Source organism: Oncorhynchus mykiss, chromosome 11 (assembly GCF_013265735.2).
Source record: "Oncorhynchus mykiss isolate Arlee chromosome 11, USDA_OmykA_1.1, whole genome shotgun sequence".
Classification (NCBI taxonomy): domain Eukaryota; kingdom Metazoa; phylum Chordata; class Actinopteri; order Salmoniformes; family Salmonidae; genus Oncorhynchus; species Oncorhynchus mykiss.
Window position 1 is genome coordinate 63,396,967 of NC_048575.1, and position 14,275 is coordinate 63,411,241.

The 14,275-nt window shown below is 42.9% G+C and overlaps 1 pseudogene; it reads right to left on the bottom strand.

Annotated features, from left to right (window-relative positions):
• The window catches only part of LOC110535092, a 33,265-nt pseudogene extending 22,067 nt beyond the window's left edge, over positions 1-11,198 (bottom strand).
• Positions 11,199-14,275: the final 3,077 nt, after the last annotated feature.

Here is a 14,275-nt window from a genome sequence, read left to right on the forward strand (position 1 = left end):
TGTTAAGGCCTTTATTACAACAGTCACATTCCTTTGTGAAAGCAATTTTCGAAATTGAATGGTTTATTTGTTTAAGCTAATTATAATTTCAGACAATTTGGAGCAGTATAAACACTAAATAAAATATATCTAATAACAGAGAGGCTGTTACGTGTAAAGCCTTAATTACAGAAAAGCAAAGGTTAAGAAGGGCCAAATTTGTGAAATTGTTTACTTGATATGTCGTTGTGTGAGGCTTGGTGCTCACGGAATCAGTAGGCTAACAAACACTCAGACAGGCAACTGATGCAGGATCTGTCTTATGTCTGTAGAAGTATTGATGATGTATAAAGCCAGGCACATTTAACAGTTAGGCTATTGATTATAGACCTAATTAAGTTTTTCTTAGACAATAAGGCAAGAGCTGTTTTCTCATCTACTCATTCTGCTGCTGCCTCCGTGCACATTGCAACATTGTCTAGGAAAAGGCGCCAATTCAACAGCACACCGATGTGTTTCAGAGCCGGGGACAGCGACCACTATCCAACGAGGGAGAAAGCGCATCTGTTATAAAATATAATTTTTAATAGTGTTGCAACATTGTTCTAATGTAATATAACCATATACAATTTCAGTAGCACATATCTTAGAATGATGGACTGTGTCATCCCCACGGCCCCCACAATGGACCAGTCCACTCAGACAGGCGTGAATCAGACAGGTGTCTTGTATGCCATATTATTATTTAAATGTTTTGCTACTGCCCGACGTAACTTCTTATGGCTGCAGGAGCAGTATTGAGTAGCTTGGATGAAAGGTGCCCAGAGTAAACAGTCTGCTCCTCAGTCCCAGTTGCAAATATATGCATATTATTAATAGTATCGGATAGAAAACACTCTGAAGTTTCTAAAACTGTTTGAATGATGTATGTGAGTATAACAGAACTCATATGGCAGGCAAAAACCTGAGAAGAAATCCAAACAGGAAGTGGGAAATCTGAGGTTGGTCGATTTTCAACCCAGACCCTATTGAATACACAGTGGGATATTGGTTATGTTGCACTTCCTAAGGCTTCCACTAGATGTCAACCATCTTTAGAAACTTGAATGAGGCTTCTACTGTATTGTGGGGCCGGATGAGAGCTCTTTGAGTCAGTGGTCTGGCAGAGAGCCAAGTCCTGGTCTTTGCATTTCACATGATAGCGACCTGCATTCCATGGCTTTTCTACAGACAATGGAATTCTCTGGTTGGAACGTTATTGAAGATTTATGATAAAAACGTCATAAAGATTGATTCTATACTTAGTTTGAAATGTTTCTACGACCTGTAATATAACTTTTTAAAGTTTTCGTCCGACGTTCGGCTGGACCTGCACAAGCGTTTGGATTTGTGTACTAATATTATATTAGAATTATATTATATTATTATAAAATATTTCTACGAACTTTACGGATACTAGTTGGAATTTTCGTCTGCCCCGTCGTGACCGCTCGAGCCTGTGGATTTCTGAACAAAACGCGCTAACCAAATGGAGGTATTTTGGATATAAAAATAATCTTTATCGAACTAAAGGAACATTTATTGTGTAACTGGGAGTCTCGTGAGTGCAAACATCCGAAGATCATCAAAGGTAAGCGATTCATTTTATTGCTTTTCTGACTTTCGTGACCAATCTACTTTGCTGCTAGCTGTTTGTAATGTTTTGTCTGCTGAGAGAGATGTCCTAACATAAACCCTTCGATAGCTTTCGCCAAAAAGCTTTTTTGAAATCTGACACGCCAGGTGGATTAACAACAAACTAAGCTGTGTTTCGCTGTATTGCCCTTGTGATTTCATGAAAATTTAATATTTTTAGTTATTTATTTTGAATTTGGCGCTCTGCAATTCAGCGGATGTTGACGAAAATGATCCCGCTAACGGGATGGGTGCGCCAAGAAGTTAACCAAGTTTAATTCTTCCCAAAGGTTCTGTACAGCTGTATTCAGACACCAAAACATTTCTCTCCATCACAGTTATATACATCCTACTTAAGACACACCTTCTCTCCAATCCTTACATCTTATGGTTCAACAGAAAGGAGGGTAACAGGATACCAAACCCTTATTACTCCCTTAAGGGAATCTGTGCTCCCCTCCTGACCTCAACCACTCCTTCATCTAATCCACAGATGTCCATCTGTCTCAACACGTTGCTCAGCTCCCGTCCCCCAACACATTCCAACAGAATCTGTCTTTCTACAGAGACCCAGTCTCTTTCACTCCTTAATATTCTATGCTTCTTCTCTATCATTTATTTAATATCTCAATGTTCAAAATGTCGAATCCAACAAGACAAAACCACGACTTGTCAGTGAAGAGCACTTTTTGCCAGTCCTGTCTGGTCCAGCAACGGTAGGTTTGTGTTTTGGTGTTTTTCAATCAGAAGAAAGGCCTCTTTAGCGTCCTAAGTTTTCATAACTGTGACCTTAATTGCCTACCGTCTGTAAGCTGTTACTGTATTAACGACCTTTCCACAGGTGCATGTTCATTAATTGTTTATGGTTCATTGAACAAGCATGGGAAACAGTGTTTAAATCCTTTATAATGAAGATCTGTGAAGGTATTTGGATTTTTACGAATTATCTTTAAAAGACAGGGTTCTGAAAAACTGACATTTATTTTTTTGCTGGGTTTACATACTATATAGTATTAGTTAATTTTAGTATACTGTAAACTAACGGTATCCTTTCAGTTGAGCGTACTAGCACTTCGCCTGTCTACCGGAAGTTGATGCTTTTGCTATGCAACCTCTTGCTAGCTATTTAGCATAAGAAGTTACTAGCTATACATTTTACGACTTCGAGTATGTTCGTAAATTCAATCTGGAGTGCGCTCTGAGCGTTCGTAAATTCAGAGCGTTTCACTCTCGGAGCGTTCAGAGCGCACACTGAACTCTGGCACACTCAGACGAGAGTGCTCTGAAATCGGAGTAGATAGCCAGAGCGAATTTACGAACGCACCCTTAGTACATACTGCTGTAATGTTATGCTGCGGTGTGTAAGAGCAGCGTAGCTAACAAATTGTCAGCCAAAGTAACTTATTTGAAAAGTCATTACTTTATTACATTGCTCACCATTTTCTCAACATTTGTCATAATTAGTTAAAGCTATTAAATTGTCTCCGCTCTCGTTGAACTTTGGCTGCATATTTTCCGCCATTTTCTTGAAATCTGAAAAAGTTGCGAAGGCATGCCCATTTTTTGAAGAATTGTATTATGGTCCCTAAAACCATGTAAATAGTGTCCACTGCTTGTATTTTGGCAAATTTAGTACCACATCCAAAGTTTTGGCATACTAACTCTATCCTTACTATGACCAATAAGCATACCACATACTCAATTTATGTTGCGAATACTATGGTTAGTGTGGTTAGTAAGAGTATTTGAACACAGCTCATGACTTTTTCCACATTTTGTTATGTTACAGCCTTATTCTAAATTGATTAAATCGTTTTTCCCCCTCAATCTACACATAATACCCCATGATGACGAAGCAAAAACAAAAAACGTATGTAAATGTGATAAGTATTCAGATCCGTTACTCAGTACTTTGTTGAAGCACCTTTTGCAGCGATTACAGCCTCAAGTCTTATTGGGTATGATGCTACAAACTTGGCACACTTGTATTTGGGGAGTTTCTCCCATTCTTCTCTGCAGATCCTCTCAAGCTCTGTCAGGTTGAATGGGGAGCGTCACTGTACAGCTATTTCAGGTCTCTCCAGAGATGTTCGATCGGGTTCAAGTCCGGGCTCTGGCTGTGCCACTCAAGGACATTCAAAGACTTGCCTCGAAGCCACTCCTGCGTTGTCTTGGCTGTGTGCTTAGGGTTGTTGTTCTGTTGGAAGGTGAACCTTTGCCCCAGTCTGAGGTCCTGAGCACTCTGGAGCAGGTTTTCATCAAGGATCTCTCTGTACTTTGCGCCGTTCATCTTTTGATCCTGGCTAGTCTCCCTTTCGCTGCCGCTGAAAAACATCCCCACAGCATGATGATGCCACCACCATGCTTCACCATAGTGATGGTGCAAGGTTTTCTCCAGATTTGTTGCTTGGCAGCCAGACCAAAGAGTTCAATCTTGGTTTCATCAGACCAGAGAATCTTGTTTCTCATGGTCTGAGAGTCCTTTAGGTGCCTTTCGGAAAACTCCAAGCAGGCTGTCATGTGCCTTTTACCGAGCAGTGACTTCCGTCTGGCCACTCTACCATAAAGGTGGTATCTGCAGAGATGGTTGTCCTTCTGGAAGGTTCTCCCATCTCCACAGAGGAACTATGGAGCTCTGTCAAGAGTGACCATCGGCCAGCTCTAGGAAGAGTTTTGGTGGTTACAAACTTCTACCATTTAAGAATGATGGAGGCCACTGTGTTCTTGGGGACCATTCAATGTTGCTGAAATCTTCCCTAGATCTGTGCCTTGACATTTCTATCTGAGCTCTACGGACAATTCCTTCGACCTGATGGCTTGGTTTTTGCTCTGACATGCACTGTCAACTGTGGTACCTTTTATATAGACAGACAGGTGTGTGCCTTTCCAAATCATGTCCAATCAATTGAATTGACCATAGGTGGACTCCAATCAAGTTGTAGAGAAACATCTCAAGGATGATCAATGGAAACAGGATGCACCTGAGATACATTTCAAGTCCCATAGCATAGGTTCTGAATACCTACGTAAATATGTAATTTTTTAGTTTTTGTATAAATCTGCAAAAATGTGTGTAGATTGATGAGGATTTTATTTAATCAATTTTAGAATATGGCTTTGATGTAGCAAAACGTAACAGACCTGACAGTGCATGAGGGGATCTGCAGAGAATAGGAGAAACTCCCCAAATACAGGTGTGCCAAGCATGTACCGTCATACCCAAGAAGACTTGAGACTGTAATCGCTGCCAAAGCCACTTCACGTGGCTTTCAGTGGTGTGGGGGCTGTGCTTTGGCAAAGTGGGTGGGGTTATATCCTTCCTGTTTGGCCCTGTCCGGGGGTGTCATCGGATGGGGCCACAGTGTCTCCTGACCCCTCCTGTCTCAGCCTCCAGTATTTATGCTGCAGTAGTTTATGTGTCGGGGGGCTAGGGTCAGTTTGTTATATCTGGAGTACTTATCCTGTCCTATCCGGTGTCCTGTGTGAATTTAAGTATGCTCTCTCTACTTCTCTCTTTCTCTCTCTCGGAGAACCTGAGCCCTAAGACCATGCCTCAGGACTACCTGACATGATGACTCCTTGCTGTCCCCAGTCCACCTCCAGTTTCAACTGTTCTGCCTGTGATTATTATTATTTGACCATGCTGGTCATTTATGAACATTTTGGCCATGTTCTGTTATAATCTCCACCTGGCACAGCCAGAAGAGGACTGGCCACCCCACATAGCCTGGTTCCTCTCTAGGTTTCTTCCTAGGTTTTGGCCTTTCTAGGGAGTTTTTCCTAGCCACCGTGCTTCTACACCTGCATTGCTTGCTGTTTGGGGTTTTAGGCTGGGTTTCTGTACAGCACTTTGAGATATCAGCTGATGTACGAAGGGCTATATAAATACATTTGATTTGATTTGATTCAACAAAGTACTGAGTAAAGGGCCTGAATACTTATGCATATGTAATTTCACTTTTTTTTGCAAAAAACATATAAAAACAGTTTTTGCTTTGACATTATGGGGTATTGTCTGTAGATTGATGAAGGGGAAACAATGATTTAATTAATTTTAGAATAAGGCTGTAACGTAACAAAATGTGGAAAAAGTCAAGGGGTCTAAATACTTTCCTAAGGGACTGTATCTTGCAGCCCTAAGTCACATACACACGGAAGAGTGGGAAGTCTGATTTAACTTCACATAGACAAGGGATAATGAATTAATAAGGAGATGAGCATGTTATGATAAGGATATTTGAGTGGGATTCCTGTATATGCACAGCATGAATTATGAATTCTAGAAGCATTACTGCCAGGCCCAAAAATACCTTTGTCCCCAGGCTAAATAGAAGGGTTTGAGTTTACCATGTCATTCTCTTTCCTGCCTGCTGCCTCAGCCTATCATGTCCTCAGGGAACCCGTCTCTCCCCAGGCCAGCAACTGCACCAGTAAGGGTTGTCTGTGGTTTGAGCTCTGCTCCAAAATCTCCGACAGCACCCCTTTCTGTGCCAAAAAGAACACCAGAGAAAAACACCAGGGGATTCAGTGGATTCATACCTCTCCTAATTCCTGGGGCCTCATTTGGTGCATAAGGAAATCAACCAAGCATACCAGTTTCCTAAATCTTTTAAAGCTGTAATTACGATTTGACTATGTTCCATTTTTACAGGAGTCTTCAGTACTTCTACTTATTGCGTACAAAAGATGGCTTAACTTTAGTGCATCAATATTTGACAGATTTCTAATATTAATGGATTTTGGAGGTCGGTTCGGTTTTGATAATTAAAAAATAAAAGTTTTCAATTTTGATATTGATTATTTGTGTTGATGCTCTAACACAGAATAAAACCATGAATAAAATCCCCATGATGGTAATGACTGCCCATTACTGCTTATCACTTACTAACCATAATTTATTCACAAAAACTTTACAAAAATATTTCAGTTGTGTATATTACATTGGTTTTATTTGATGACTATTATTTAATTCCAAGTCATCTCAATAGAGCTGCTGCCTATGCTGTAACTATTTTGTAGTTCTTCAAAGTAAATAAGGCATACCTCTTTGACTGCTGAATACCAATTATCAATCCCTTTGATCGTGTATTTTCAGGTAGAGAAGCAACAGCTGCTCTATTCCCCCTCACAATCATGCATTCTTGTCTCTTCTGTAGCAGGTGTTAAAGAAACACAGACCGGACAAGTAAATGTGCAATGGATTATGGTCATTGTAGTTAATTAACTCATTGTATGCACTAAATTATGTAGTATATTGGTCTGTTGGAAACTACAACTCCCTACTACATCGCACAGTTCAGGATGGCTCTGAAATTGCGCACATTGAGCTCCACAGAAAAAAACTGAATGAAATGGAATTCAAATAATTGAACCAATGTAGGTCAATTAGTTGTTTAAAAAACAAAAAATAGCCAACATTTTGGTTAATCATTCAGCACTAATTTGATCTCAAACTCAGTGGAAAACATGATCTTCCCAGTTAGTTTGATCCAGTATGCCTTCATCTCTAGCCAAGTGTCCCAAATGGCACCCTATTAGCTATGTAGGGCACTACCATTGGGCCCTGAAAAGAAGTAGTGTACTACATTGGGAATGGGGTGCCATTTGGGACATAAACCTAGTCTTTCATAAAGTTATTATAACTCACCCACTGGCAGAGCTCCCTTATCCCAGGAGGTCTTTGAGGGTTCGATTCCAATGCCTCTGAACATGGACACCAGAGACGACTCCTGGTCTTGGATGGGCATGTCCACCTGCCAATTACAATATCGTTACAAGAGCTATGCGAGAGCCAAACCTGGGCTCAAATGGTAATTTAACAATTTTGAGCGGCCGGCAGGTATCCTAGAGCGTTGGGCCAGTAACCAAAAAGTTCACTGGTTCGAATCCCCGAATGGACTAGGTGAAAATTATGTTGGTGTGCCCTTGAGCAAAGCACTTAACCCTAATTGCTCTTGTAAGTCGCTCTGGATAAGAGCGTCTGCAAAATGTAAGTATATAATCTGTCCTTGATTGAGCTTGCAATGAGTGAAATGGAACTAACTGAATAGTCCCATAAGCGCAAACCACCTTGAACCCTAGTTTGAGTTGGAGTTAGGAGAAAGACTTTACAAACCCTAAGTAACACAACACAAACCTGCTTGATTACTACTTCTACTTCAGGCCAGACTTGTGTGATAGACTGACCTGGAGGACCTTGACCAGTGAGGCTCCAAACCCCTCTTGCCACCCCTACCACCGACTAAGCTGGCGAAAGAAGCAGTCCTCTTGTGTGGCCAAGCCCACCATCTTCTGATGTGGGCATGAGTATCCCCCTGGTGAAGCCAATGGAGGGCTCGCTCGCTGGGAAGGGCACTCCTCTCCCATACTGCATTAGCAGTGTATCACCAGGGTTGATGAAACTCCTGGCTCTTCCTGTTGCTGGCTTATCTGACAGAAGTCCTCCCTCCTGCTGCTGCAGGCAAGCCATGTGGGAGGCTTGGGAACGAGGCGTGTTTGGATCAATTCAAACTAGCTTCTCTCCCATTCAATGCTTGTGAGATGGAAAAGGACATATGGAAACTCGCTAAACTATGAGAATGCTCCAGATGGCAATATGCACATGTATTTTCTCATAATGAAAATACCTACTTTGCTAGTATCAAAACACGTATGGAAAATGTATTATGGCGGGGGAAAAGACAGGAGGCGACTTGCTGGGTTTGCTCAACACCGAGGGCGCAACATTTGAGTTCACTCAGCAAGGCTCAGCCGCCAAGCCAATTCATGTCAGGGTAAAATTTGCAATATCGACGCCCGAAAAAGCAGCCGGTTGCCGCCAGTTAGCCGGCTAACTAGTTGCATGTATTTTTCCACCCAAACATTCATTAGACTAGTAACGTAAACTTCTCAGACATGTTATACCAACATCAAAGGTTAACTCAATATTGCAATAGCAATTTCTAGTGTTTTAACAACAGCTAATGAATGCTAGCAGCAAGCGCGACTGCTTTTTCTTGCAAAAACATGCACCGGTGGGAACGCGAGAGATAATCATCAAATGCGCCGCTATTTCGTTGCGTGATACGTTCTTTACAATTCAAACAGAACGCCAAACCTTATTTTCATCAACTTTTGCTGTATTTACAGGACTCGCATCTCGAAATGTGTACTGACCTGTCTGCCACTTGACAACTGTAGCAAAAATTACGGAATGTCTGGAAACACCCTGGTAAATCGAACAAATTTGTCTAAAGTGCATTGGTTCACGATAGCTGTCAATCTGGGGGAAATAATATTCAATCAAATATTTCAAATTGTAATATTTTACGACAGCATATATTTTCACAAATTACACTTTAAAAATGTTAGCAATCTATTGTAATGAAACAGCAGGGTGCAGGTCTCGAACCCTCAACCTAGCCCGAGGTCCGGCGCACTATCGACTGTGCCGCAAAAGCATGCTCCAGCGGCAGAGTCGATTTCCGCGCTTAATACAATAGTATGTGAAAAGACAGGACAGGAACACATCAGTCTCCAATGCACCATCTGACAAGTTGTTCTTTCTCTCTGTGTTTTCTCTCACTGACACAATCACACATAAAGCCATAATGTATACTATTAAATAATAATCAGTCCTTAATACAAAGAATTAAAGGTCGACCGATTAATCGGAATGGCCGATTAATTAGGGCAGATTTCAAGTTTTCATAACAATCGGAAATCGGTATTTTTGGGCGCCGATTTGCCCATTTTTATTTGATTAAAAAAATTAAAAATAAACTTTTTTTAACTAGGCAAGTCAGTTATGAACACATTCTTATTTTCAATGACGGCCTAGGAAAGGTGGGTTAACTGCCTTGTTCAGGGGCAGAACGACAGATTTTCACCTTATCAGCTCCGGGATCTTGCAACCTTACAGTTAACTAGTCCTATATCTGTTCTTAGTTCTACATTTTTTTGAAAGGGGCATGCTTATGATGGTGAGGAAATTACTGTTAAAGAACGACCAGTCATCCTCGACTGACGGGATGAGGTCAATATCCTTCCAGGATACCCGGGCCAGGTCGATTAGTCCAGTTAATTACTACCTTCAAAGAGATGAGGCTGTCACACAGCTGCCAACCTCTGAATATAACTTTTTATAATTTCTCTGATTATTGGCATTTGTAATCATCATAATCTTTTGATTATTTCATGTCCCAGAACCGAGTCCTCGACCAGATAATGTCGGGATTAAGGTCACAGTAATCAATAATCCTCAATTTACCACCAACCAAACGAGATAAACAATGTTTATTTTCATCTCTCCTAGAATAAGCCTGCATTATCAGAAACTGTCCCATAGAATGTACTACACTTCATGACCAAAAGTACAGTTGAAGTCAGAAGTTTACATACTTAGGTTGGAGTCAGTAAAACTCATTTTTCAACCACTCCACAAATTTCTTGTTAACGCATTATAGTTTTGGCAAACATCTACTTTGTGTATGACACAAGTAATTTTCCCCAAAATTGTTTACAGACTGCCAATCCAAAATGGTATAGCAGTCAGACGTCTTTGTCCTTCGTATTGTCGTGTCCCATGCATATATCTTTTTATATATTTTTCTTCGCATAACTTTTTTTTTTTTCTTTTTTCTAAACTCTCAAGACTCTCCTGCAACCCGCCTCACCCAATGTGGTGTGGATCTGTTTTTTGTAAAGTATTTTAATTGACCTCGAATCCGGAATCCCCCAAAAGAAGCTAGCCAGCTCACAAGCTACTAGCTACTAGTAGTCAGCTAACCACTGCTAGTGGTCACCAGCTAACCTTTAGCTCGGAAAGCTCTCGCCAGTTTGTACAACGCGACTCAAACCAGAGCATACCGGACCTAATTTCTCTCCATATCCCCGGATTCCTACCGCAAACTCTGGACATTTTCACCTGGATCATCGCAGCTAGCTGCTATCCGAGTGAATTCTCCGGCTAACGTCGGTCCCGAAGTAAGCACAAATTAGCCTGGAGCTAGCCCATGCTAGGCCCTGTCTCCCGGCTAGGTAAAGAGGCCCATCAGCCACTCGTAGGCTACAATACCTGGACCCCTTCTACTGCTGGTACGGGGCACGGAACCCAGCTGATCCTTCACGACTAGACTACGACGTAATCTGCTCGAGGGGGTACTCAACTGGCCTCTACATCGCGACGTCCCCTGAACGCCCATCTGCTATCCGTGGCCTGCTAGCTACTAGCTGCAACCCGCTAGCTGCTCTCCGTGGCCCGCTAGCTGTCTAGAGCATATTGGACTGTTAGCTGTATATAGATCTATCAGCCAATTTCTTGGGCCACTATACCTATCTTGCCAATTGGACCTGGACCCCTCTGCTACTCAGAACCCTACTAATCCATCACGACTGGTCTATCGACATCACTGTGCGCTGAGGCTAAAACAGACTTTCCTCCATCGAGACATCCCTCTAAGTCCCTCTGCTAGCTTGCTATCACCGGCCTGCTAGCTGTCTGAATCGCCGTGTCTCCAGCCAGCCCAACCACTCACTGGACCCCTATTGATCACCAGGCTACGCATGCCTATCAATATGCTTTGTCCATTACTGTCCTGGTTAGTGATTACTGTCTTGTTTCACTGTAGAGCCTCTAGCCCTGCTTAATATGCCTTACCCCACCATTTAGTTCCACCTTCCACATATGCGGTGACATTACTTGGTTTAAACGTCTCTAGAGACAATATCTCTCTTATCAATACTCAATGCCTAGGTTTACCTCCAATGTACTCACATCCTACCATACCTTTGTCTGTACATTATGCCTTGAATCTATTCTATCGTGGCCAGAAACCTGCTCCTTTTACCCTCTGTTCTGAATGTAATAGACGACCAGTTCTGATAGCCTTTAGCCGTACCCTTATCCTACTCCTCCTCTGTTCCTCTGGTGATGTAGAGGTGAATCCAGGCCCTGCAGTGCCTAGCTCCACTCCTATTCCCCAGGTGCTCTCATTTGTTGACTTCTGGTTTCATGCATGTTAACATTAGAAGCCTCCTCCCTAAGTTTGCTTTATTCACTGCTTTAGCACACTGCCAACCCGGATGTCCTAGCTGTGTCTGATTCCTGGCTTAGGAAGACCACCAAAAACCCTGAAATTTCAATCCCTAACTATAACATTTTCCGACAAGATGAAACTGCCAAAAGGGGTGGGGTTGCAATCTACTGCAGTGATAGCCTGCAGAGTTCTGTCTTATTATCCAGGTCTGTACCCAAACAATTCGAGCTTCTACTTTTAAAAATCCACCTTTCCAGAAACAAGTCTCTCACCGTTGCCGCTTGCTATAGACCACCCTCTGCCCCCAGCTGTGCCCTGGACACCATATGTGAATTGATTGTCCCCCATCTATCTTCAGAGCTCGTGCTGCTAGGTGACCTAAACTGTGACATGCTTAACACCCCGGTCATCCTGCAATCTAAGCTTGATGCCCTCAATCTCACAAAAAGGATCAATGAAACCACCAGGTACAACCCCAAATACATAAACACGGGCACCCTCATAGATATCATCCTAACCAACTTTCCCTCCAAATACACCTCTGCTGTTTTCAACCAAGATCTCAGCGATCACTGCCTTATTGCCTGCACCCGTAATGGGGCTGCGGTCAAACGACCACCCCCATCACTGTCAAACGCTCCCTAAATCCCTTCCGCGAGCAGGCCTTTCTAATCGACCTGGCCCGGGTATCCTGGAAGGATATTGACCTCATCCCGTCAGTCGAGGATGCCTTGTCATTCTTTAAAGTGCCTTCTTCACCATCTTAAATAAGCATTCCCCATTCAAAAAAATTTAGAACCAGGTAACAGATATTGCCCTTGGTTCTCTCCAGACCTGACTGCCCTCGACCAGCACAAAAACATCCCGTGGCGTTCTGCATTAGCATCGAATAGCCCCCGTGATATGTAACTTTTCAGGGAAGTTAGGAACTAATATATACAGGCAGTTAGGAAAGCTAAGGCCAGGTTTTTCAAGCAGAATTTTTCATCCTGTAGCACAGACTCCAAAAAGTTTTGGGATACTGTAAAGTCCATGGAGAATAAGACCACCTCCTACCAGCTGCCCACTGCACTGAGGCTAGGAAACACTGTCACCACCGATAAATCCACTATAATTGAGAATTTCAATAAGCATTTTTCTACGGCTGACCATGCTTTCTCCCTGGCTACCCCTACCCCGATCAACAGCCCTCCCCCCCATTTCTCCTTCACCCAAATCCAGATAGCTGATGTTCTGAAAGAGCCGCAAAATCTGGACCCCTACAAATCAGCCGGGCTAGACAATCTGCACCCTCTCTTTCTAAATTGATCTGCCGAAATTGTTGCAACCCCTATTACTAGCCTGTTCAACCTCTCTTTCGTATCGTCTGAGATTCCCATAGATTGGAAAGCTGCCGCGGTCATCCCCCTCTTCAAAGGGGGAGACCATCTAAACCCAAACTGCTACAGACCTATATCTATCCTGCCCTGCCTTTCTAAGGTATTCGAATGCCAAGTTAACAAACAGTTTACCGACCATTTCGATTCCCACCGTACCTTCTCCGCTATGAAATCTGGTCTCAGAGCTGGTCATGGGTGCACCTCAGCCACGCTCAAGGTCCTAAACGATATCATGACCGCCATCGATAAGAGACATTACTGTGCAGCCGTATTCATTGACCTGGCTAAGGCTTTCGACTCTGTCAATCACAACATTCTTATTGGCAGACTCAACAGCTTTGGTTTCTCAAATGATTGCCTTGCCTGGTTCACCAACTACTTCTCTGATAGAGTTCAGTGTGTCAAATCGGAGGCCCTGTTGTCTGGACCTCTGGCAGTCTCTTTGGGGGTGCCACAGGGTTCAATTCTCGGGCCGACTCTCTTCTCTGTATACATCAATGATGTCGCTCTTGCTGCTGGTGATTATTTGATCCACCTCTACGCAGACGACAGCATTCTATATACTTCTGGCCCTTCTTTGGACACTGTGTTAACTAACCTCCAGATGAGCTTCAATGCCATACAACTCTCCTTCCGTGGCCTCCAACTGCTCTTAAATGCAAGTAAAACTAAATGCATGCTCTTCAACCGATCGCTGCCCACACCCGCCCGCCCGTCCAGCATAACTACTCTGTACGGTTCTGATTTAAAATATGTGGACAACTACAAATACCTAGGTGTCTGGTTAGACTGTAAACTCTCCTTCCAGACTCACAATAAGCATCTCCAATCCAAAATTAAATCTAGAATCGGCTTCCTATTACGCAACAAAGCATCCTTCACTCATGCTGCCAAACATACCCTCGTAAAACTGACCATCCTACCGATCCTCGACTTCGGCGATGTCATTTACAAAATAGCCTCCAACACTCTACTCAACAAATTGGATGAAGTCTATCACAGTGCCATCCGTTTTGTCACCAAAGCTACCCACTAATGCGACCTGTACGCTCTCGTTGGCTGGCCCTTGCTTCATACCCGTCGCCAAACCCACTGGCTACAGGTCATCTACAAGTCTCGGCTAGGTAAAGCCCCGCCTTATCTCAGCTCACTGGTCACCATAGGAGCACCCACAAGTAGCACGCACTCCAGCAGGTATATCTCACTGGTCACCCTCAAAGCCAATTC